This window comes from Euleptes europaea, chromosome 14 (genome assembly GCF_029931775.1).
Source record: "Euleptes europaea isolate rEulEur1 chromosome 14, rEulEur1.hap1, whole genome shotgun sequence".
NCBI lineage: Eukaryota > Metazoa > Chordata > Lepidosauria > Squamata > Sphaerodactylidae > Euleptes > Euleptes europaea.
The window spans coordinates 34828898-34855097 of record NC_079325.1 but is presented as its reverse complement, the minus strand read 5'-3'; the positions used below and the strand labels follow the sequence as shown (position 1 = coordinate 34855097).

Below are 26200 nucleotides of genomic sequence, written 5' to 3'. Positions count from 1 at the left end.
TGCCCAGGAAGTGGATGATTAGAGGACAATGTCATGTGGATGCTCCTAAATAATAAAAATGGCAGCTTAGATATCAAGGCTTATTGGAAAGTATGACACCGTCCAGAACAAGTATATCTCCAGTATCCTTGCCTCATCCCATGTAGTTACCATTTTCCCCTCAACCAGAGGGCTTTAAAAAAAAAAATCAGGACTTGCTAGACTGGGTATAGGATATAATGTATTGTTGCCATGATCTCAGAGTTCCCAGCTTTCATTTATTTTTAAAAGGTAAGCATTTTCATTATAGACAGTTAGAGGGGAAATGTCGAGCCTTTATCTTTCCCCTTATAACTCCACAACAAAAGAGGCCTTTTAAGATTTATTTTTTTAAAAAAAAGAAAGCTGGTAGATCGTGGCAAAAGATCATTATAATGTTGTGACACTATAATGATCCAGCAGTACAAAAAAAAAAAGCCCAAGAAAAACCAACCAACATGGGGGAGGACATGGTGACCACAGGGACTGAGGCACAGAAAATGGTACCACTGTAGTTGGGATCTGCATTAATGCATCCCTTCCCATCCATATGGTGTCCAAAGGCACTTTGACTGTGATCTTTCCCAAAAGATCGGACGAAACTAGGCTTTAGAAAAGTCGCAGCAAAGCAGAGAAAACACAGAAGCAGGACAAATGATGACATCATGTGGATACTCCTAAAGACAGTGTTGCTGTAAGGAAGCCAAAAGAGAGCAAAACATCTATGTCAAAATTGCATATGATCTGAGAGATGTTTCAGGCACCCTCTGTGATATGGCAAGGGACCCATGTTTCAACTACATGTTGCTGGTGCACCAGGACTTCTGCAAATACTGCTGCCCCAAGTGACTAGTTCCATGACTTCTATGGTCAGGCCAGCCAAAGAAACAGTCCTCCTAAAAAGAAAAACATCTGTGCAATTCCTTTTCCAGAATGCTAAATGCCACCTCAGTTAAGAGATTGATCTTTGAGTCTCCCCTAGACCAGCCAGCAAAAGAGCAATCTTGTGAGCATGCCTATAGAAAAAGAAAATGGCAGCTTCCTTCTATTAACTGCATACTGTACTCTAGTGTAAGCTATACAAGTTGTCTACTATCTCCAAAAGACACTGCCCAGAGCCTTCAGAAAGCCATTTCATCAAAAAAAAAAAGGGGGGGGGGGCTCTGGTAAGGCCCAGGAGAAACTCTGTCCTTATCCAGTGCTGTAACATCAAAGGGCAGACATGAGATACAATACTACATTTTGAAAAGGAAACAAAAATACAGCCAAACATTTGTGTTTTTCCTTCTCAAGTTAAAATTATGTCTTAGGAAAACTATCCAGGCTTGAAAAAATTTCAAATATAAGGAGCCAGCATAAAAGCCAGTGTCCTAGGCTCACATGGAGCTACCATCAGTTACATTTTGATCCCATCCTTCCTCCAAGGAGCTCCAAGGGTGGCATTCTTCATTCCTCCGCTTTATCCTTAACACAACCTTGTGAGGCTGAGAAAAAAGGACTGGCCTAAGGTCACCCTGTAAGCTTCATAGCTGAGTGGGAATGAAAACTTGGGTCTCCAGTCCTAGTCCAACATTCTAACCACTACACCACACCAACTAGTCAAGCAGACCTACCTTATAGAGTTTCTGTCAGGATTACAAAAAGACAATATATGTGAAACACAAAAGCACTTTATGCATGGGTTGTTCCTGTCATGGTCCCCCCCACCCACTACTTTGAGGCTTCGTTTTAACTATGCATCTATTTTCCAACCTTCAAAAGTCACCTCGCTCTCTCCTCATGTTTCCCCCCGCGTTTTCAGGATGCTGTTTTACCCCAAGTTTAAAGTCTGCCTCAATCCCAAATCGAAAGCCGGTCCTATGCATACTTGTCACTTTGGGTATTTCTCCCCACGCCCATTCTCGCTTCTCCCTCTCAGGGGTCTGTCCCCCTCATCCAACCCTTCCCCTCAAAGCCAGTATTGAGTGTACTAGCAAGAGAATAATGCTGAAATACCATGAGGTTTCTTATTTGGTCAGTTTCACAGTGAGTGTGGGTCAGTTTCAGTTCTCAATAGGATGGAACAGAGCCAGGCTTATTTGCTGCCCTCCCCTTATACTCATCCTCTTATAGGCATGAAAGCCTTTTTTTTTTTTTTTTTTGCAAGACTGCTGATGGAACAATAAATGTCACAAATGACCATGCAAGTGTTTTTATGTTCTTATGACCCCTGCATTGAGTTACGCAGAAACAAATTGGTCAAGGGGAGGGGTTGGTCCAGAACCTTCTCTGCTTTGGCTGATGGGACACTCGGTTCAGATCAATGGGCACTCGGTTCAGATCAAATGAAAGAATCCCGCTGCGGGGCTGGCAGGGACTGGTGATGTATTTTGAAAAAATACACCACAGCCAATAACAAAGCAGTGTTTTCAGGGGGAGGGATTCACACATGGTTCAGAAGCTCCGTATTTTCGCTGGGGATGCATAGTTGATCACAAGGTACACTTGGAATTTCTTCGGGGCAAAAAGCCTCTGTGCATAGGCTTTTGAGAATTCGACTGCAAATATTGTGAAGTTAGAACAGCAGATCCAGCAGAAACAGACCATGTTTGTTGCTTCAGAGTCACATGAGCAAATCTGTTGCTTCAGAGACTAGGACACGGAGTAATGGATTTAAACTAAGAGAAAAATGATTCCACCTAAACATTAGGAAGAGCTTTCTGATGGTGAGGGCGGTTCGACGGGGGAATGCGCTGCCTCGGGGGGTGGGGGTGGAGTCCCCATCTTTGGAGGTCTTTAAGCAGAGGTTGGATAGCCATCTGTCGGGAGTGCTTTGATTGTGGGATCCTGCATGCCAGGGGGTTGGACTGGATGGCCCTTGTGGTCTCTTCCAACCTTGTGTGATTTTGTGATTTGTGAAAAGGCCTTAGAACACTCAGAAACAATATATCAGTGCTAATCATCATTATGGGAAAGATGGCAGCATGGTATAGTCTCATATTGTCAGATCTCAGAAGGTGGATGGGAGACCACCAAGAAAGAAAGACTCTTGCAGAGGAAGGGAATGACAAACTACCTCTGCTTCTCACTTGCCTTGAAAGCCCTTACTGGGGTCACCTAGGAAGGTATAATTCAGATTGGGGCCTTTACACTGGGAGGAGATTTAAACCTTCCTCCGGAGTCATTTTTACTGCAAACCACTCTCCTCTCTATGTGCCCTGCATACAGGTTCTGGCCCTTTTTGAGGTGGCTATCAGGCCAGGGGTGATTTGCATCAGGAAAACAGCCTAGAAGGAACAAGTTTAACCCTCCTGTTCCTAGTATTGAAGTTCTGGTCTGAACAAAGTGCTTCTGGGGCTTCTTTTTGAACCTTCTAACATGGGAGGTCCATTCATGAACCTCCCACAAACTGGTCTAGTTTGGCCCTCATTAAAGACATAAGCCTGTACTTCTTCAGACTGCAGATGACACAATACACCTCCACAGAACGGAGCCTTGTGTAGTCACCGTGACGGCTCCTTCTGTTCTGGGTTGAAGGGCATCTTGAACCGCGGGTATTATCATCACGTGCCCAGGGAGGCAGGACTAACATTTTTTCTTCTTCCGTTTCCTGTCTCCCTGGGCGGGAAGCCCAGTTTTTTGTCCTGCCTTGTTTAGGGTGGCAGGGTTTAGTGGGAGCTCCGTCTTTAGGGCATTCTGTTCCTAACCCCTTTTTTCCTCCGCTGACCTCTTCCTTCTTGGGGGCCTCAGCCTTCCCCCCCCTCCCTCCCGACTCCAACTCCGGACGCGGTCGCGTCCTCCTCCTCCCGGACCCTCTAACCTTCCCCCCCCCCCCGAGCCTTCTCCCGCTCCCACTTCGCCTCTCGGCAAGATGGCGGACGGCAGGAGGGACTCGGATTCGGACCTCCTGTCCGAGGGAGATCCGGACCCGGCCCTCGTGGTCTCCACAGGGCGGCGGCGCAGAGATCTCTCCGGCGGCCGATCCGGAAGCCGCGTGGCGCCCGGCTACGAAGAAAAGACATTCCTCCCACTTTTAAAAAACCCAAACTATTCTCCCAGGGGAAAGACTGTCAGGAACCCTTCTTCTACCAATGCTATTTTTAAAAATTTTTTGCATGGAGGAACATTTGCTCATGTGACCCTTAACTTGCGGTCTAAATTAGTACAGTTCAGATGCAGGCCCACCACATCAGTGAGGATAAAGCCTTCGTTACATCAAATCAGGCCTATTAACTTACTTTCACCCCACTTCACAAAGGAGCACAGTAGTGCAAATTACCTTTAAGATTCCCCACACAAACTGGAACTGAACTGACTCTGGTGGAGTGCAGAATCAGTTATCAAATTTAGATTGGAATGAACCAGAATGAAATCGCTCACACAACAAAATCAGCTGAACTGGACTTGAATCAAAATGTTTTATAGTTTCACACTTCAGATGTAACTTTCAGATGTACATCACTTTTTGCCATAGTTACAGCTATTTAAAACCAGTTTTTTGGGGTGTGTTTTTTTAGGAAAAAACAAAAAATGCAGACTTTTTGGGGGAGGAAGGGGAGGTTGTGCAACTTATTTCTAATGATGTCACAAAGACCCCAAAAGAGCACTTGTACAATATTACAGAAATCACAATTGGAGTACTAGCTGGAGTGAGGGAGAGATGCATCTTCCTAGTGATAAATTATTGTGAAGGAAAGCCATATACACACACACATGCACATGTGCATCCCATACATAATCTTCCTCCTGAGTTTGACACTTGGTATGAAGAAGATAGAGCCTCATCCTGACCTCGTGGTCGGCTTTGGAAGCAATCTGGAGACTGGGACACTCACTGGTGACCATAAATTCTGACTGGTCATCAAAGACCCCTGAAAGGATATTACCTGGTCCAAATCATATCTATGTTAGATGTGACTGGTATGCCACACAGAGAGATCAATATTGTCTTAGGAAAGAGCAGAAACCTCTCTAAAATCTACCAAAACAAGCACCTTCCAAGGCCTGAATCAAGGACAATGTACACATGGGAACACCAATATGCACACAGATCTCTGCATGCATGGATGATTCCATGTGGGGGAACCCCCTGTGTATGCAAGAGGGATTTCCCTGTTGAACATACAATGGATTAGTGCCCAAGGCACAGAAGATAACACAGCCCCTGGGCAGAGGAAGTTCCACATATGTAAAGAAGCTTTGTAGACCCATGTTATACGAAACTAGTATTTTTGCAGAGGATTTTTGCAGAAGATGTATAAATAATGAAGCCTCATATGGGAAAATCTCAAAACAGGAAAATCAAAATTGTCCTCGGAAGGCCATGATGAAAGAGAACGGGAGGAGGAAGAAAAAGAGAGTGTTTTACAACTAATATATTCAGCTTGTGTTAGAATTGCAAGCTGGAGTCCAATCCTGGTAACAAAGTGAGGAGAATTTCTAAAGCCTTAGAACTACACTTTTACTTGGGCTGGCCAGCTTCCAAAATTCTGATTATAAACATAGTGTCTTTTATACCTCAATGATGGATTCTTTGTTTTTTGCACACAAAGCTTATCAAATACACTCTTTTGTTCAGTAAATTTTGGACATCCATGGTTTTCCCTGATCAGATTCTTTGTTCTTTCCCAGCGTAGCAGAGCAAAACCGACTGGAGGCTTTTGTGCATTCATCTCCTTCCCCGACACACTCCCACCCCCCTCAAAAACTCCACAATCAGCACAAACCTTTTGGTTTCCTCTTCTTAACTGCATCCAAAAATCCACTGGGAGAGCATGTGCATCCCAGAGAAAGAATTATACATGCCCTTCCCTTGCCTAATTGATCCTGGAGAAATCAATAACCCACAGACAAAGTCATCTTCATTTGCTAAAATAAAACCTCTCCATTCCAGGCCATTGTTCATTGTGAAAAAGAATTCTTGGTCAATCGCAGAGGGAAATAATACAAGGAAAACATTAAAATAAAAAAGCCATACCCCGGCCCAACATTAAAGCTTCACATTCTTAAAAAAAAAATTTTTTTTTAAAGAGTTGCCAACTTAAAAATAAAAAATGAAAAACCCCTTGAGGATTTTGGCAAAGATTCCACATCCAACAAATCTACTTCAAAAAGTTAGCAGCCATTTGTGGTTCAGTGTAATTATGGGAAAACTCCACTGTGTGGATGCAAGGGACATTTTAAAAAAATGACAGGGTAACCTTCACACAACAGAATGCCTGCTTTTCTTCTCTCATACTCTGGATTGTTTTGGCACAATTAACTCTCTGGGTTTAGAATTATTATCTACAGACATTCTTGTCCCAACACTTCTTGCAGTGATCCTATGCCACACTGCAGAAACTGCAATCAAAAATGTTGACAGAGGCATTTAAAGGTTCACATTTCACCGTTTCCAAAGTGGACTCTGCCTCCCCCGACAGTGCCTCAATTTTCTCCACCAGTTCTGCCACAGAACTGCAAATTCTGTTTGTTACTGCCTTACACACTGGATTTTTGGGAACTCCGTTTGCAGGAGAGAACCCCATCCTATGTGCACAAGGCAGCAACATTTGGCTAGCTGCCCCACATACTGCACAGCCCAGTCAATAGCTTCTCTAGCAGCACAAAGAAAGAGACAGACGGACATCTTGGGAAACTGTAGGCAGGGAAGAGGAGAGGGAGAAGCATACCGCACGGTCACACTTACACTTGCAGAATCTGCCAAGAAAAGACCAAACCCGGAGAAGCAGAAGGAAAGGGAAGCATGGAGGAATCCAGAGGAAAACACGATTCACCACAACCAAGGACCGAACTCAGAGGAGGCAAAGCTGCTCCAGTTCTTCAGCCTACACAGACCTCCCCCTCCCCTCTCCGAACAGCTGTGGGGGCCATTATCCCTCTTGAACATTGCACGTACATCGCCAGGATGGCTGCAGTACTGCACAGAGGACTGGATTGCTGCAGGAAGCAGGAAGGCACTTTCCCTTCTCGAAACTGGGGAGGAGGGAGCCACACCCCAGGAGACTCAGGGCAGGAAGGCCTTCGTCTTTTTAAAAGTCAGCAAAAATCACTCCAGGTTTTTTTTTTTTTTTAATTTTAGAAATATCTAAAACCACAAGAAAGAAAACAACCAACACACAAACCCAGAAGAAGCCATCAAATCCTACGGCCAGTGTATTTGCAAACTCTGTGTTTTTCTGCTGCAGACTTTAATAGAACTACCTCAGATGACCCGCCTGACTGTTCTATTCAAAGCACCGGTTGCCCTCATTACAACTGAAATGTGGTAACATGGCACTGGCCGATTACGTTTCGCCCTCTCTTTCCCTCACTTGCTCGCTCTTTTTAAGGCAGCCGCGCGGCAGTTCATAATGAAAACCTCCTTCCAAGGTGAGCATAGGGCCGCGTCAAGGATTGATGCAGAAAATACAAGCACAGCCACAATTCCCTCCTCTTTCATTCTCTCTCTCCTCCCCTACTGTAATTTGGAAATCCCTGGGTTGCAGAAACGCTCCACCCCGTACGCCTACACGGTTACACCTCCAATCACATATCATGGGGCAAGGAGTCCCGAGCCATGTGACTTCAGACGCAGTTGCTGACACCGTTGGCGGGAAAAGTCAAAGTACGTTAAGTTGCAGAAAGTGGGGGAATCGAGAATTGTCAGGAGGCCAAAGCTTGACATCTCCCCACTACGGCCAGTTAGCTGCCATGGTATCAAGCAGTCAAGTTGTTACCCTTCCAAGGACCCACGTGCTATCAGTCTCCACCTCAAGGCTGCTGTCAGATATACAAACACTAATAACTGAAGCCTGCGTTCTGCCAGTACGAAGATGTGCCGGCTGCCGCCGCTGGAGGTTCCTCCTCACACAAAGTCAAGCCTTAATTTGAAAAGGTGACAGATTTGTGCGCTCCTGTCCCATTCCAGCATTCTGCCCCACAGGCTGCTGGGTTTGTTCTGCTGGAATGCCGGTCTGCTCACCTCCCACGTTGTGACTATTAGGTGAAAAATACACTCTTTTCGAGTTTTCTAGTAATCAAAATTTGGCTTCCGTGCCAGTGTAGGAATATCTTAACCAGACCTTCACAGCAATTGCACCCATGGGTGGGGAGGAGAAGAGAATGAGTTTAACTCTTCCGCCTCCACAAGATTTTACCAATCCGTTCCTCCCCCCACAAGTGAGCACTTAGCAACTCAGTAAAGAGTGTGTGTGTGGGGGGGGGGTTGAGGGTGAGACAGGCTCACTCTTCGCCCATATTTTTTCCCTTGAAAAGGGTAACAACAGTGTGGGGGATCATTTTTGATTTGCAAAACCATGCAGGGTGAAAGGTTAAATCCCTTTTCTGTCAGGGACCCTGCATAGTTGCAGTTGCCTTTAACATTCGATTTGACCCTTTTAATTCCCCGTTTGGAGAGAGAGAGAGAAACAAGAATGTCCTGCTGTCTGATTTTCCTTGCAATTGGACAACATATTTATCAGATTTTGGCATTTTAGATCCGCAAAATCCTAACAATTTCAGATCCTCCATCAGTCAGTGAGGTCTAAACATATTAATAGAAATAGTTACTAAAATATTTCTATCCCACTTTTCTATATTAGGTATCTAAGGGCAGCTAACAAAATAAAATACTCTATACATGTTATGGCAGTGCACAGAGGCAGATATTTTGAGGATGCTTTCAAGTGTCTGCAAATATGTGTGTATGGGGGGGGGGGTCCCTGCCTGGAATAGCTCTTTTCTCCTAAGCCCCCAGTACCATTCCCCTTTTCCTTCCCTGGTGTAAAAAAAAACAGCTGCCATAGCTGCTCACCACTACTATTTTTATGCACACATACATACATGCAGTTATAAGAAAATGCCAGCAAGCATTCATAATAATGCCAGAAGTCTTTAGTCCAGCATTCTGTTTCTAAACATAGCCAGTAGACATGTTTCCAGAAGTTCATCTGGAGGATGTGGAAATCATGAGGGGAATAAATAAAAGGGAGACCATCTGATGTATTCATTTTTATCCTGCCCTTCCTTCAAGGAGATCCATACCTGGCTCTCCCCTCCTTCATTTTGTCCACCCTTTAAGGTAGGCTAGGCTGATAAACAACAAATGGCCCCTTGTCATTTACACTGCAGTGCTAAGCAGAGTTACATCCTTCTAATTGATTTCAATGGACTTAGCGGGTGTAACTCTGCTTAGGACTGTGTCACTAGTGACCGTTTACGGCTGAGACTTGAACCCACATCTTTCCAGTCATAGTTTGATATGCTAACCACTACACCATGCTGGCTCTTTTGTTCAGCGGTAGACTGCTTCTAGATATGGATGTTCTATTTAATCATGGCTACTAATCACCAACAGATGATTGTCTAATCACTTTGCTGTCAGCAAATAAGTGGCCATCATCATATCTTCTAGAAGCGAATTCTAGAAGTCTGCATCGTGTGAATTAGTACATAAATATGAAACTCAGAGAATAAAGCCAGCCAAAATGATTTCTTTATTAGTAACCTGACTTAGTTCACATGAATTCAAGAGAACTATGAAGACTGAGGGGTTTCCTGGTATTTTGGACATTCTTTGGAGAACAGTTCCTCATGTACATTTTGCAATAAAGCAACCTTCTTGCCATGGACATCTAAGGCTGCAGGCTGGGTTTAGACATCCAAACAAACCTGAGTTTGCCTGTGACAAAAATGAGCCAAAGTTCTTGTGGTTTAGAATCCTAGTGTGTAAACAAGAAACAAGCCACAATTTGTTATTTTATTTATTTATTTATTTATTGATGTATATCCCACCCTCTACCCCAGTCTATTTTAGATGTCACAGCAAAAAGCAATTGGTTAAGATGCAGGAGTCATATAATCCCTTTTATTAGGACCAATTAACACATTGTGAGACAGTGAGCACACATTTGAGTTCCCAGAACTCGTCATCAGACTGGATGCTTAGTTCAAAACACAAAATGGATAAGGGAGGGAGATGATACAGGAGATGGTCCCAAGGCAGGCCTGGGATTTTTCAACCATGCTCTGAAATATCTTTATTATCTCTGCTTCCCCCACCCCCCAACCACTCTTTATCAACCATCCAGCCTGAGAAAAGGGTTCTGGAGGCCTTGACAGCCTGCTTGTTACTTGATGACAAAGGCATTACACTGGAACACAGCAGGTGAAACCAGAGCTGTATTCAAATAGTATACATAAATAAAATATTTGGTTTTTACATCAGCAGCATCTTCTCACACAGTCCTTCCTCAACCCTACCCGAGGCAAAGAAAAGTGCTATAATCCCCCAAGTGTCTTTCGCTTTCTGATGATAACTGGTACAGACAGTGGCAGGCATCAATTGTGTACTCCTTGTATTGGAATACAGAGACAAGCTATCGATCTTACTAGGGTGCTGGCTACCTGGGCTCACCAGTAAGTACCCTGGCTGATCTGGCCTTGATGTTAGAGACCTTGATGTTTATTGTCCCTGGGTAGTTAAATATCAATGTGGAATCCCCCTTGTATGACCACATTGAGGATTTCATCACCTCAATTGCAACTACAAGACTGCCCCAGGTTCTGTTGGTCCCCCTAGACATGATGTGTTCAATCTACTGTTCTGTACTAAGTTTCTGACTTTCTGGTTAAGGAGCTGGAACTAGGGTTTCTGTTGTGGTTAGATCATTATCTGCTGAAGGCTTGGGTGATATCAGCCCTCCCTTCCTAAAGAGTGGTGGACCAATAAAGATGGTTCCTAGAACACTCCAGGGGATTTTAGGAGTCTGAATGGTGATACTATTGAGTCTCTGGTGGTAGGTTGGCAATAGACAAGGGCAACAGACAGCCATTACCATTTTATGCTGTGTATCTCACAAGGTGGTGGAAAACAGAGGTGGCGTTTGGGGCATGATTGGAGGGCAACCTGCTGAAACTAAAAGCAGGACTGAGTCTGGTCAGCATCTGGAAGGGAGACCTCTTGGGAACCCCACCATGTATGCTATCTTGGGCTCCACGATGGAAGAAAGGTGGGATATAAATGTAATGATAAATAAGTAAATAGACAATAGAGAACCACTGTGGTGAAACAATCAAGTGCCAATGTGGTGTAGTGGTCACAGGATCGGACTAGAATCTGGGAGACTAACAGCCCATTCCTGAGGGGGGGGCGAGTCTTCTTTGGAGGCAGCATGACCTTGCAGCCAGCGTAAGTGCATGTAATCACGCGATTACACGAACTTACACTGGCGGGGAGGGCAATTGCGCTGGCGCCCAAGCGCCGTGGAGCTGCACTGCGCCCCGCCGCCAGCACGGCCTCTCCGTGGCGCAGGCCACGGTGTTGAATGGCCATGGCAGCACAGGGGGGCATTCACGGGGCGGGGGGAGTAGCCGCCTGTTAGGCGGCTTCCTATCCCCGTTCGGCCTGTTACACCGGCACCGGGAACGGCGGTGCTGTGCCTGCTTTTTAGCCCCGTTGAAAACAAAAAAAGCCTTCTCAAGGCTTTTTTCATTCTTGCGGCGTGCGCGAAACAGCTGAGGAGAAGGCGCGACTGCGCCTCTTCCCCGTCTCCAAACGCTGCCAGCTCAGGAATGGGTTGTAAGGCTCAAACCCCCACTCTGCCATGGAAGCTTGCTGGGTTGACCTTGGGCTAGTCACATTCTTTCAACCTAACCCACCTCACTGGGCTGTTGTGTGGATAAAAAGGAGGGGAGAATGATGTAAGCCTCTGAGTCCCAGTGGGGAGAAAGTTAGGGTATAAATGAAACAAAATAAAATATAAAAATATAGATTTGGCAATGCATTTGCACATTAGTGTAAGACTGAAGGCAGGTAATAGTTACAGAAAGTTGGCTTGAAAGAGGCTTTGCTTCCCATGGTGTACATGCATACACACCCCTTTTGTCCCAGTGACACCTCTGGTTGAACATGTTTTGCTGCTTTTTGGAACATCAGGGAAAACATGCAAACCTGTCTGACAACAGGCAAATGGGGTATGGCACATAGAGAAGTAGGGATCCCTCACTCAAAGCTGACAGTCTTCTGGAAAAGAATAGTCTGTCTTCAGCCTAAAGGTCAAAGTTGCAAACAGTTATTGCAAGAATTCATTTCCCCAGGAACCCCATCCCAAGAACTTTGAGACTCGTCTTATGGGATGAGCCAAAAGGCTTGAATTTGTAGCCTTGAAACAGTCCCCTCCTTTCCCCACAAGGCTATAATCAGGAGCAACTTTGGAACTGCAGCTCTGAAGCTGAACCAAGTCTGTTAATAGCTCACTTATTTTTATTTTATTATTATTTTGTTAAGGCAAATGCAAACACTAGATTGTGGAACAGAGGGAAAGAGCTTGGAGCTGCCTCAGCAAGCTTTGAGTCTTTAAAGAGCCAAAGAGCATTCCTGCCAACTCCCCAAAAGAAAACAAAGGGAAATGAAACATTCTAATGGGCTGGGGCTGCACCAGCCGGTTTTGATAACTACACTCACTCAGACAAGCAGCCAGCAAGAGGCTGGGGAGGGGAATGGAAGTGAGCCAGGGTAAGAAAAGCAGAAAGGAGGCAAGCCCTGTACTGTGGTCAGGTCAACTACTTTGGGCACAATCTACCAGACTGTGCTCCTGTGCAAGTCTCACTGAAACAAACAGGAGCTACACAAGAGGACCAGCCGACGAGTACAAGAAGGAAGGTGTAGGGGCATCTATAGAATGGGGGTGTCTGCATCTGTCTGCCTGAACACACCATCCAGCCCAACTCTTTTTTTTACTGAATGACACTCTCTTCATCCACCTGCCAGCTCCTCCAGTCTCAAGAAGAGTCTTAAACAAGGGGGACTCAGATATACACAACCCAAGCTGCTTCACACATATATGATGATCATAATTATGATACACCTCAATGACTCACAGGCTCCGATGCACATGTAAAACAGGCTCCACAGGGAAGCACTGTGCTCAAGGTGGCAGGGAAGGTTCTGATGTTGCTGCCTTGTGCACATAGGACGGGTTTATCTCCTGCAAATGGAGTTTCCAAAAATCCAGCATGTAAGGCAGTAACAAACAGGATTTGCAGTTCTGTGGTAGAACTGATGATGATGTGCAAGTATCAAGTCAAGTTTATTGCATAAGGCCATAGGCAGGTAAAATCTAAAACAGTATACGTGCAAGTGATCAAGTGATGAATATGGATGAGTGATTTAGCCCTAAATCAGTGCCTTAACCTGAAGCCCGTCTGACATCATCTTTGGTTTGCCTCCCCGCCCCCCAGAAGCAAACTGTATTCAATGGGAGGGAAGGTGGCTTGATATATCCCAGCCTTGTCAGATCTCGAAAGCTAAACAGGGTCAGTACTTGGAAGGGAGACTACCAAGGAAGACTCTGCAGAGGAAGGCAATGGCAAATGTCTCTGCTTCTTGCTTGCCTTGAAAGCCCCTTGCTGGGGTTGGTATAGGTTGGCTGCAACTTGGTGGCACTTTACGTACACACAAACTGTATTCAATAGTTTGTTTTCTTACTTAATTCATTCTATTACTGGGTTGCAAACCTGAAGGGGAGATATTTTTATATGTCCCTTGGTATGGCCAATATAAGCAATGTTTCTCTTACTAAAAAAACATCTGACAAGGGACAGAGATGAGATCCAGGAAAAGTTCAAGAGGCAAAGTGTAAAGGTTCATGTAACAGCATTGACTGGTTAGAAGCAAAGTTCTATTCTGCACTGCAACTCTGGCAACAGGAGGAAATTGGCTAACCACAAGAGGATACTCAGGAGGTCAGTGAAGGACATAGAAGGACATGCACACCATGAGACAGTTCGGTCTTCCAAAAGGCATGAGACCTTTTGGCTCTTTGCCTGGGGTTTCTGCACACACAGAAAATTGAGTTGTTCCAGACCAGACCCTGAGTCTGTGGTTACTCTAAACTGGCACCCTTAACACCATTTCATCACAAGTGTTGGCAGTATAACCCTTGTTCTGGTGAAGCTAAGAAAAGCAGTTAGTACAACTTATTTTTTTCTCTCAAGGGCCAGCTTCTAAACACAATGGCAAGCAGTAAAACTTTTCTGGATCACAGGCCAAAGATTGAAGCCTGTGTGACTGGATGATCCTCTACAAGAAAAAACAACAACACACAATTCCTTATGTAAAAACCCTCTCCCCGCGAAACCCTAGTATGTCAGGGAACAGCTAGACTGAATCTGTCTCTCTAACCTATTTGTGTGCCAGCATCCGCTGTCCACAGCCTTCCCGCCACTCTCAAACTGTGTAACTATATCATGGATGTGGGGAAGATAAGAAAGAAAGTTCTGGTTATCATTAGTTGCCCAAAAAAAATATTGATCTCATTGCTTCACCCTTTAGAGGAAAACCCCCCGAAAAACAGATTTATCACCTTTCCCACAGACCATAAGATATGAAATTGGGGGGGGCAAGGAGAGACCAAGTACTAATTTGCTTCAAGAGGAGAACAGCAAGATGTCCAGTGGGTAACCACTACATATTCTTCATTCATCCATCCAAAAAGTGTTGAACAAGTGGCAAATTACCACCAGTGACAAGACTTGCTAGTTGGAGATATCAACCAGGAAGTCTCCAGTTTAAATTTGGCTTTGGGCTTGAACTCGTTTAAGGCAGACCATGATCCACCCTCCCCTCCTCACAAACCACTGGGGGACAAAACTACTGCCTCGTTTTACCTTGAGAACCCTGGGAAAGGCTCAATGCCCCTTGGGACTCACACCTTAGCAGCCCAATCCCTTTCCCAGGCTTGTTGAGTAGACCATACTATAAGATAGAGACCATCATGTTACCGTGATGGGAATTACTGAGTATGGAGAGAATAAGTACTGAAATGGTCAGTTGTTTCTGTATCTGTGAAGAAATCTTAACAACCAACAACAAGGGAGGAAAGAGTAAAAGAAAGCACCTATTGGTAGAACTTTCTGCTCGCAATCTTGAGAATTGCGCCCAGTGAGCTTCACACAAGTTGGTTCTTTAAGTTCACAAACTACTAACACAAGTGTGAGGACTAGTGACATGTTTGGTGGATTTATGCTGTTGGATAATTTGTGTTCAGCAAAAAGCAAAGATGACGTCAGCAGAATTTATAAGCATCACTACTTCTAAAGCCTGAAATGCAGGAATACCCTCTTCTATCCTTTGCTTTCATTTCTTCTCCCAGGTTTTTACTTTCTGCACAGCAGAATGAAGCCCATGAGTGGCAATCCTGTTTTTAAACTAGAAATACTCCCTTGCGATCTCCCAGCTTTCTTGTTATCCTGGCCCCTCCAGAATTCCCAAAAGCCGTGTTTTTTAAGGCTACAGCTTTAAAGCAATTCTAGGGCTCCTCAAGGAGCAGACAACAAAGTTCTGGATACAGCAAGGGAAAGCCAGAACCTAGTAACAGACATTGCAGGGCTTGGATGAAACATTCCCTTTGCCACTACCAATACACAGGGAGGGTATTTTAAGCCATCTGTTATTAATTTGCTTTGGAGGCTTAAAAAATAAAAAAAAACTTGGAAAGCTCAGGGCAGCACAAGCAACTGGCAGGCATTCCAAGCCCCACAAATTGCAGTCACTGCTACGCCCAATTCACATGCTAAGCCTTTGCTCAGTGCTTGTTAGAAATATTCTGCAAAACGGGATTGCAGCCCTGTACAGAGGAAGCAAGAGAATACTGGATGTCCTATGCTACTATAAAAACCTCTGTGCTCTTCCCATGCGAAGAAGGGCCCTGCCTGCCATTGAAGAGGCTATGCTGATCCTGCCCTGTGGCAGGACTATGCCATTCTTAAGAGCCTGCACTCCACACTTTGTGCTAAGAAAATCCAGATTCCATGGCATACATAAACCCGGCAAATTGAACAAATGTGCACTCTTTCTCATTTAGCATAAATCCAGAAAAACTGCTCATCTGCACAATGTATTCTTGTTTTTGCTAACTGTGAGAGGGCCATGGCACTGACCTCTGGGATTTCAGCAGGCAATTCTAAGCGCAGACGGTAAAAATGAAGGCAGAGATCCTCCGGGGGTTGACTCCTGGCAGCCAGCACAATCTTCTGTGCTCCCAGCACATCACCCACACAAGAATTCCTGGCTAAGGTTGGGAAGGGAGCAATCCATACACCCACACTTGGTGGTTAGAGAAATAAAGCCCAGAAGCTTTGCTTCACACTAGCTGCCTTTCAAAATGCTTGTTGACTATCAAAATATTTTTTTTTATTTTGCTGTGAAGCTGTTTTGAGTTTTTCTAAGAGGTGTTCAATGTTTTACTTTTTTAAGTATGCATGCAACCTTGCCTTAGACCCCTTCTTAGGGGGAAAGGTGGGGTGTAAACATTTTAAAGAGCATCTTTTTATACACAGAGGGATTGGGATTGATGGGTGAGTGCATACAGGCAGCAAACCCTCCTCCAAGCCATGACTCCAATGATAGTTAAATTGTTGAACTCCCTGCCCCAGGATGTGGTGATAGCTGCCAACTTGGAAGGCTTTAAGAGGACAGTGGACATGTTCGTGGAGGAGAGGGCTATTCATGGCTACTAGTAAAAATGAATACTAGTCATGATGCATACCTATTCTCTCCAGGATCAGAGGAGCATGCCTATTCTCTCCAGGATCAGAGGAGCATGCCTATTATTTTAGGTGCTGTGGAACACAGGCAGGACAATGCTGCTACCGTTGTCTTGTTTGTGGGCTTCCTAGAGGCACCTGGTTGGCTACTGTGTGAATGGACTGCTGGACATGATGGACCTTGATCTGATTCAGCATGGCCTTCCTTATGTTCTTATGATCCCAGTACAAGACAAAGCCAGAGGACATTTTAAAAGAAGCCTTCCTATTCTGCCAGCAGTTTTTTTCTTTTCTTTTTTTTTTTTTAAAAATAGAGTCCATATCAGCGCCAAGCATTCCTTGGTGGTTCTAGAACTAAAACTATGGTTGCCACTGATGGCCTGGCAACCATATTGTTAGTCCCTCATAAACAATGGAGTCATTAGTGAACAGTGACATAGCCAAGTTCGCAGTTAACAGTAAAGAAATACTTCCTTTGCTTTTTTGTCTTGACCCTACTGGCAATCCATTTTGATAGTCCTGAGAGTATTTCCTACCCAAAGATTGCTCAAGGGTCTCCTTAACGGGGAGTGAACAGATGCCAACCTCTGAATGGCATTTATTCATCTGCACATGGAACACACTGCAGATTATCCCTAAGTTCAAAAACGTTGTCATCTCACCTCTGCTAGGCAGCCTCCCTGGATGAAACAATGTCAAGCTGTAGTATATCTCCTTCACACACCATACAACCCCAGGGTTTCTGGATGATTCCGAATTGGGACAAAGGGTACAGAGGGTTCCACAGCCTGCAGTAAGGGGACATGAATTTACTGAAACTCTGTCACAGGAGGATCCTGTAAGTCTTTTATGTGTAGATAATTTCCAGGTCAGCACCCCACATTTACAGCAAGCCTTGACATGGGTGCCGAGATTTCAGTCTGCATAATCTGCCAACCCTCATGAAAAGCACATAAACCTGAAGCACTGCAGTAACAAACCATGTTTTGGTGGCTCCCCATGTGAGGCTCCTAATCTTCAGGCGAGCCACACACAAAAAGAGAGAGAAAGAAAAAAGACCTCTGCTGACAATTTTGGACAGCCGCTGGCAGTCAGATGAGAGTGCTAGATAGCCGAGCCCTCATTCTAGCCCAGCAAGGAAGTGGCTGATCTATCTTACTACAAACTCTATCATGTGTACAAGCCCCCTGTTGACAGAGGGAAACCACTATGTCAAAACACAGAGCTGCCGGGGAGAAGAGGGATCTTCTCAAAAACGCGGTCATTCGTGCCGGTGCCCAAAGTGTAACTCGAGCTCCCCATTATAGTGTCTACACAGCACACAGCAGAAGTAAGTGTGTTGTGGGGAAAGCCAACTGGAAGTCAAGCTTTCCAGCTTTCCAAACTCCTTCCAACAGCTGTTGGAGTCAGAACTTGATGGGGCCAGTTCCAAGGGAATTAAAAAGACTTTGGAGTTGGTCCTTTTCCTCACACACAACCCAGCTGTCTCCTGTAACAGAAATACTGTCTGATTCTAAATGGGCAATTCAATACTACTTTTTGTTGGCAGGACTGGGCAGGGGTGTAAACGGCTAATAATTTTTAAATTTTAGGCAGCTTTAACTGCTTTGCTTGCTGTATATATATTATACCATTGCATGGTTTCTCTAATTTTGTAATCCAGTTTTGTGGCATTGTTATATATACCTCGCTCTTTTCTTGTATATATTATCCTGTTCTTGGTGTTCCATTCCCTTTGCAATCTAGTTTTATTACATTGTTGGCTGCATGTATTTCACTTTGAGTCTCAGTGAAATACAGACTAAGAGAAACGCGCAGGTGCGTGTACACACACACACAAGAGCAAGTATGTGGTCCTGAATAAAACAATTTTGTTATCAGACATTCCAAAAAGAACTTAAATTGCTCCAGCCTTTAACAAATTTTTTTAATCTCCCTTCTTTTTGTATGTCTATACAGTGGGTTTGTTCATATACTTCCTTCACACACATTTCCAGCAGGGTTGCCAGCTCCAAGCTGGGAAATACCTGGAGATTTTGGGGGTGGAGCCTGAGGAGGGTGGGGTTTGAAGAGGAGAGGGACTTCAGTGGCCATATAATGCCATAGAGTCCACGTTCCAAGTGGCCATTTTCTCCAGGTGAACTGATTTCTGTAGCCTGGAGATCAGTTGTAATAGTAGGAGATCTCCAGCCACCACCTGGAGGTTGGAAGCCCTAGGGTTGCACCACATAGAAGAGTTGCTCAGTGTTCCAACAGTCCTGGCAGCAATACACTTCTCTGTTCTTAGCCAATGATACTCTAGTGGCAGCCAAAAGTTTGACTTGAGATGGGATCCAAAAACCCATGTTTTCTACTAAGGTACTCTCCCAGTTTATTATCGTGCATTACGAACACCAACTATGTAAGAGGTCTGCATTCTTCAGGTTACAATTATAAATTTTGCTTTACCTTAACAAGGTACAACAAAATATTTTATTTGCAAGTATTCAAACAGAAGGGTAATTCTCTTAAATGTTTCATAATGTTGGCAAAATAACTCTTTTTTCACCCTGAGGGGGGCGGAAATCACATCATTTTGAAATGTGACACTACCTCTGCTTTTCATATTCAACAGTATATGGAAAGGCGCTGGCAGCCTCTCCAGGGGTCTCACCCCGCTCCAAGCTCAGCTGAAACTGTGTAGGTTAAAAAAGAAACACACATCTTGGTATCTCCTAAGAAATTAAGTGGGAAGCATCTCAGTAAGGAATGGGCTAGAGAAACAGAAAGACCAAGACTGCAAGTAGACACATTGGTCCATAAAATCACAAAACCATGTGCATCACAAAATCCTGCGCACAGTTTCTAGTGTAAACCATTGTAACAACTGAGGGATTTTGAGCAAGGAATACAGGAAGTTCTCTAATGTAATTTGGGTAGGTCCCGGATAGGGTTTATTTTATTTAAAACATTTCTATGCCATAAATACAGGGTCTCCAAAGTGGTGAAACCCCAAGGGTTGCCAAGTTCCCACTGTGTGTGTGGGGATTTCCTGCTCCCAGCGGGCTATTCCTGTGCATGGATGGGCAGGCAGCAGGAGGGAAATGAGAGGGAAATGGGGGTGAGGGATGGCCAGAGCCTTGACACGTTGACATAATTTCTGTTTGTCCCGGAAGTGACTGTCAGTGCACAACTGACAACATCTTTATGTAGCCAGCAAGGCTCCTCCCAGCGGTGAGTCTCCTGCCAGTTGTCAGACTTGTGCTGGCAACCCCATTGAAGTACATGAATGAACAGATGTGGAAAACTGCTCAGTTCTCACTTACCCTTCCTTATACTTCACCTGTGTAACCTCTTTAACACAGAGACTCCTGTGGAATCAAAGTGTGAACAAATAGTTTTTTTTATTTTATTTTCCCAGCCCTTCAAGAAGAGAGAAGTTTCTTTGATTTCTATCACAAACCTTCCCCTCCAGAAACACAGTAACCTTATATCCACTTACATGTAGTGTTACCAACATCCAGATGGGACCTGTTCTCCTGGAATTACAAGTGATCCCCAGACTACAAAGATCAAACCCCCCCCTTCTGGGGGAAATGGCAGCTTCGGGGGACAGTCTCTATGGCAACACTTTCCCAATGAGCTCCCTCCCTATCACTCCCAAATTTCCAGGAATTTCCCAAGCTGGAGTTCCTTCCAAGAGAACATATGGAATTGTATGTAGTCCTTATTTATTCAAATCCTACCTTTTCCCCTAAAAAATGTAAATAAATAATAAATTTTATTTGCGGCTAATATGCCAGATAAAAGATAAAACAGAAACTGACCATACTGAGTAGATGTTTACACCAAGGCCAATAAAATTAGGAATCGCCCAATTTTACCCGAAAATGTGGACACGGCGGTTTACAGATATATACATACAGCATAATAAAGAAACACACACCTTCCCCCAAGCATACCTTTTACCATAATTTTGCCAAAAATATTATCACCAAATCCATTGACAAAGCGGAAACTGCCCATCACAATCATGTTCATTCAACAAAAAGCCTTCTGAAAACTATTTCTTCAATTTCTTCTAAATATCCACAGGCAGTGCTTGTCTCACCTCCTCTGGGAGACATTCCAGATGGACAAGGCTATAATGGAAAAGGAGGCCAAGAATGATCTTACTGAGTGGTGTGATAGGACACTACCAGAAGAAATGAAGCTGGCATATGGGTTCATACCAGGAAATATGGTCCTTGAGATTTGTGGGCCCCAGATTATGAAGGGCTTGGAAAAGTAAAAACCAGCACCTTAAAATGAGCTCAAAAACAAACAAGCACCCAATAAATATACTTTGGAACTGCCATTATGCGTTCATACCAGCGTTCTTTAAAGACAAGTAGCCATATTTTGCAATAATTGAAATTACCAAGATGGCTTTAAGCACTTGTGCCCAAGTCTGAACCATCTGCTTACCTCTCCCAACCCCCCCCCAAAAAAAAACTAGAATAGATAATGTTGCAAGAATCAAGAATGCTGATTTTTAAATTATTATTAATTCATTTTGAAATGTACGGTATATTCTACCACAACACTATCTGAGTCCTTGGGTCAATTTACAGCATTAAAAACTAGGGGTGATCAGAAACACACAGTTCCATCCCATTTAGGATTCAGTGCCTCCCCAGTCCTAGGGTTAGATCTGAAGATATTTCACTGAAGTTTGCAACGCTCCAGCCAGTATTTTGGACCCTGGGCTATTAGGGAGATAAAGGACAACACCAGCAGTTGAAATGTGGCCAGAAGCAGATAGGAATCAAAAGTTGTTCTTTGAAAGCAGGCTTAAATCATTATTTAAATTAATCCACCCTGACTGAGAATCCTCTGGGTTTCCTCCTAAGCAGGGCAGCACTCTGGGGTCAGTTCCGATGCAATATTTAGAATCCAAAGGACCTGTCTTGGAGTGGTTTGCATGGGTGCACCCCTGTGAAAGTGTCTAATGTAAATGGTTCACTACAGTTTGTTCACTGATAATCCTGACCTTCAGGAATCCAATTCCTGATGGAACTTTTTTTTTCCATGTGCAAGCATGCATGCAACAACAGGATTCACTCCAGAAGCCGCACTAGCTTTGGGGAAAGAGCCCCAAAGAGTGAAAGAGGTGAGTTGCAGTGTGATCCCACACACACCCCTGATGGTCCTTTTCCCTCTCATGATAGCTTCTGGATATGCCACATTCAGTGACTTGCATGAGTTTCACATGGTTTCTCCAATACCCGCTGCTTTCACATTTGCGACTATCAGCAAGTCAAGAGATACCTCACCAACAGCAACTATGGTCCCATTTAATAAGACCCCTCCCCTTCATTGGCCTTTGCAGCTGCCTAAGGTGGCACTGAGTGAAGGATGGAAAAGGCTTCCCCTTCGAAATAGCCTCTTGTCTTGCTGCACCTGCTTTGCTACTTTGGAAAAGCAGTGGGGCCCATTATTACCCTTTTACATCATGGGAAGCCTGAGCCTGCATGGAACCCCTGATCACAAAGGGTAGCCCAACACAAGAGAGGATGTAGCAGCTCCCTTGCCCTTTTAACAGTAGTGCAGAAGAGGAAGTGCAGCAGGTACAAATTGTCAAGCCACAGTGCTGCGTGGAAGTGAGAAATTCCTGCCAAAATTCCATCTGCTCCCAAAATTCCATCTGCTCCATGACTATTGAAAAGTAAAGGAGACTTTATCCTCCCTTGTCAGGCCCTCCCCTGGGTATGGTTCAAACACAGGTGAATGCCACTTTATTGCTGTACCCTTGCAGTTGACCGGCAGCTGAGAATGTGAAAAATGCACAGAAAGCACTGTGCTATGAAAGTGGCAATAGATCTGTGATGGCCCATTCTCACATTCAAGACATACGACAGCCATGAAGTAAGGAGTATGCATGTATGAACCAGCCTCTGAAATAAATGTGCATGAACAACAAATATGCTTGTATAAACCATTCCAAACTGGAACCCAGTTCCGATTAATGTATGTGAAGCATACATTTGCATTCTGTAAATGCTTAATGTTACTAAAAGGCATAATTAATTGAGATACAAACATTCTGAAATTCTTTGGCAGCTTCCAAACCCACATTTTAGCTGTCATGTGATAATGGGCAGGGTTGGTGCAAGATATTTTGTTGCCCAAGCCTGCACAATCCAAATCACATCACCTCCTTCCCTTCCTACTACTAATTTATGGGGCACAATCATCCAGTACATTCTCCTGAACAAGCCCTAGAATACACCACCTCACCTTGCCTTATGTTAAGGTCACCTCTGCAGAAGAGTTCAGTGCAGGTCAGCCACAACTGTAAATGCAGCTGGAAACTAAGCAACCTGCATTTAATGCATTTTAAGAAGTAATATGGTTAAGAGGCCTTAGAAACGGCTGTGAGCAGAATTCCTCTGCCTTCTCAAAACAGCCATATTGCCTCCTAAGAGAAAGCTGGTATGTGACTGTGTTCTCCAAGCAGATCACGAATTTAAACAGTCAACATCACCAATGCAAAAAGAACCAAAAAGATAGTCTGTCCTTGAGATGGGGGGCAGGTCCCAGCTAAACCATAGAACTAGCTTTCCCGATTCTCCTCCTGCCCCCACGTGCCACAGCAACAACTATGAGCTGCAAGGGAAATCTTGCTCACGCACGAGACAGATGCCGTCACTCCTTTCGCCATTAATGCCTGGAGACGGGTGTCTAAAAATAGCACAGACGAAAGAAGCACTCTTCCAATGCTGCAGTGGCGGGAGGGAGACGAGGGCCTCTGCATGCGCTTGATGTACTAAAGCTTTGGGCTGCAAATAAAATACAATGCAGCCCGCAGCAGATCCAGGCCACGTCCTTCAAGCACTAAGCACCAACTGGATTCGTCTCTCCTCACTCCCTTTTCTATAAGGGAGGGTAAGAAGGGACACAATTTAATATGACTCCCAACTGGTCAGGCTTCTTCTTACACATGTCATTTTTCTCCTTTCCCCCTCTGCTTCTTCCCTTTTCCAGTCTCTCATTTCCCTTTTCCAGGGGAAAACAAAAACAAACAAAGAAAAAACAGCAAAATATGTAATAGCCAGAAGCTATTAAATCCCATTAAAAAAAACATTACCAGTTTCCAACACTGTTATCAAAATCTGTCAATTAAAATATGCATACACAAACTTAAGAACATTTATTTTTATAACATTTTAGTCTGCCTTTCTTGCCGTAAAGAATGACTCATAAGGATGTTTTGAATAGGTTCTACTATGCAATGTATATTATTCCACATATACTCCCATATTCCAAGAATTATGTTCCAAAACGATGGGAATTAACGTTGAAAAAAGAGGAGGGTAAACAGCTTCCCATGCAAAGGGAGAAAAATGAACTTGGTCTGCTTCCAACAGACCGCTTTCATGAAGTGGAGTCATATTCACCATTGGGTAGCAACACTGCTTCCATTGATCCCTTTCTGCATTTCCAAATCAGCCCACTGAACTAAGGACACTGCGATCAGGGCAGATTTGGGTGCTGCCATCATCCCAGGGAATGAACCTGGGAAAGGGAAAAAATGCTGCTTCCACCTAACCTTCCCGCTTCCCGTCCATAATCTGCAAGCCCCACTACTGTGCCAGGGTTTGCTGACTCATGGAGATGCGTACGCACAGCCTGCAATGTTTGTAAACCTAAAAAGCCACGTGCGAGCAGGCACTGCCATCCAGTTGTGAGCTCTGGCTGCCGACTGCATCCGGCGGCCACATCTCCAGACAGGGGGTGGGGGAGGGAAAGGTGCTCCTTCAATTGTTCAATGGTCTAAAATTAGGTACAGCCACTTCCAATGTCCTTCTGTGTATTTGATCAGAAGGGCAGCCTTAGGAAACGGGCATGAGAAGACAGGAAGAGAAACCCATTCCCTTGATACATACAATCTGATTTGCTGTAGATATAACATTCTAAAGGAACCCTTTCCCACTCCTTTCCTTTTAACAAAATGGCTGGAATGTGGATGACAATTCTGTGAACAAAATACTAGTTGCAGCTTTTTTTCATTTTATATTGTTGCAACAACAAATACTGTTGCATGTAGCAATACTGAATCCAGATATACACCTGGAAAGGGAATATTTCTGGGGCATAGCGTACACCGTGAAGGAACATTAAAAGATAGCTTGCTGAAGCTAAGCAGGGCTGGATCTGGCCATAGCCTGACTGGGAGACTCCACTGGAACCTGACTCCACCCTGCTCTCCATGTATGCATCAGCATCTTCCAAATGTAGGCACAGGTTCCACACAAGATAAATACACAGTAAAATTACCTGTATTAAAAATGTCAGGTAGATATGTTTCAAACATTTTTTAAAAGAAGATACACGTATGGCTCAGGACCATTCCACACTTACTGAGACTGGCTGTATTTACATGCAAGGACAGCTAGAAGGGTACACTGAGCTTGCAGAATTTTGGACTGCCTAACTTCAGACTGCAGGTGATGGGTACCATACTACTGAATGTCTTCCTCTGGTTTAAAAAAAAAAACACCCTGCATGCAATAAACTCATCAGAAGGAGAGTGACACCACACCTTCTTTGATGCACTCATTTACTACATACAGGGAGCATTTTAGGGGAGGGCATTCAAAAATATTAATCCCTTCAACACACCTACACTAAACATAATAGTGCTACCAGCTCATTCGGTCCAGAACAACTCCCAGAAAGTCAGAGGAGCTGCTCACCATAAGCCAACTGTAGTCAACTTGACTATAGGATGGGACACATTTAAACACAGTAAGAGGAAACAGCAGCCAGAAGCTGCCCATCAGTGATAACTCCTGCATACTTCCTGCATATTTCTCCAACTATCTGTTTTCAGGCAAATCACTCCTATAGCCTCAGTTTCCTTACTTGTAAAATGGGAACAAAGTTGGTGAAATGAGATACACAAGATAAGGAAATGCTGCTACCCTGCATTGACATTGATGGACTAAAAAAGTTGTCTAATTGGGCTCATTGACCTGCATTGTTTAAGGAAATCACAGAAATGTACAAGATACGTTGTATAATTCATTGTGCTACTAATCATAGGAAAGGGATGGGAAACTGTGAGAAGCTACAATGGGCACCAAAGCTTCATCCCCAGCTACCAGAAATCTTAGTCAGCAACGCTTCTTGCTTTCAAGAGTCCACCAAGCATTGCCCACGTTTTAAGTATACCTTCTCAAACATATAGACTAGAAATTTAGATTTAAAAAGATGAAATCCAAGATCCTCAGGGAGTCCATTTCTGTAGACAGAATGGCAGCTTATACTCCGTCCTAATTATAAATCAAAGCACGTGCATAAATAAATTGATGAAGTTTTGCGTTTGGGACAGTCTGGCTCCATAGGCAGGAGGGCTCATCTTATATGCACATTCATTTGAGTTCCAACTTGCCCTTTAAGTAGAAATAGGATATCTGGTTCCTGTGAACATTTTCCTACATGCTTGCTTGTCATGCATACAAACTTGCTTCATGTGGGACTGCAAAAAGGGAAGCTCCCTGAACTGAAGAATTAAAGGACCACTTGCAATTTCAACAACACTTTGATCTTGAGTGCATGCACACACCCTCTCTTGGACATGCAGGAACTTTGGATGTTTAGTTTTGCATCCAATGGCTTGGCTTCATCCCTCACCGGTTCCCCGCTTCTTCCC

At 44.2% G+C, this 26200-nt stretch overlaps 1 protein-coding gene across 2 annotated transcripts in view; it reads right to left on the bottom strand.

Annotated features, from left to right (window-relative positions):
- Positions 1 to 26200, bottom strand: part of TET3 (tet methylcytosine dioxygenase 3) — a 62129-nt gene that overhangs the window by 30923 nt on the left and 5006 nt on the right. Inside the window, exon 1 of one of the 2 annotated variants that reach the window (XM_056860545.1) lies at positions 6686 to 6926. The exons of the other annotated variant lie outside the window; for it this stretch is intronic. The gene's annotated coding sequence lies outside the window, so the exon portion shown is untranslated. Of the gene's footprint in view, positions 1 to 6685; positions 6927 to 26200 lie in introns of those variants that run through there. 2 annotated transcript variants of the gene reach the window in all.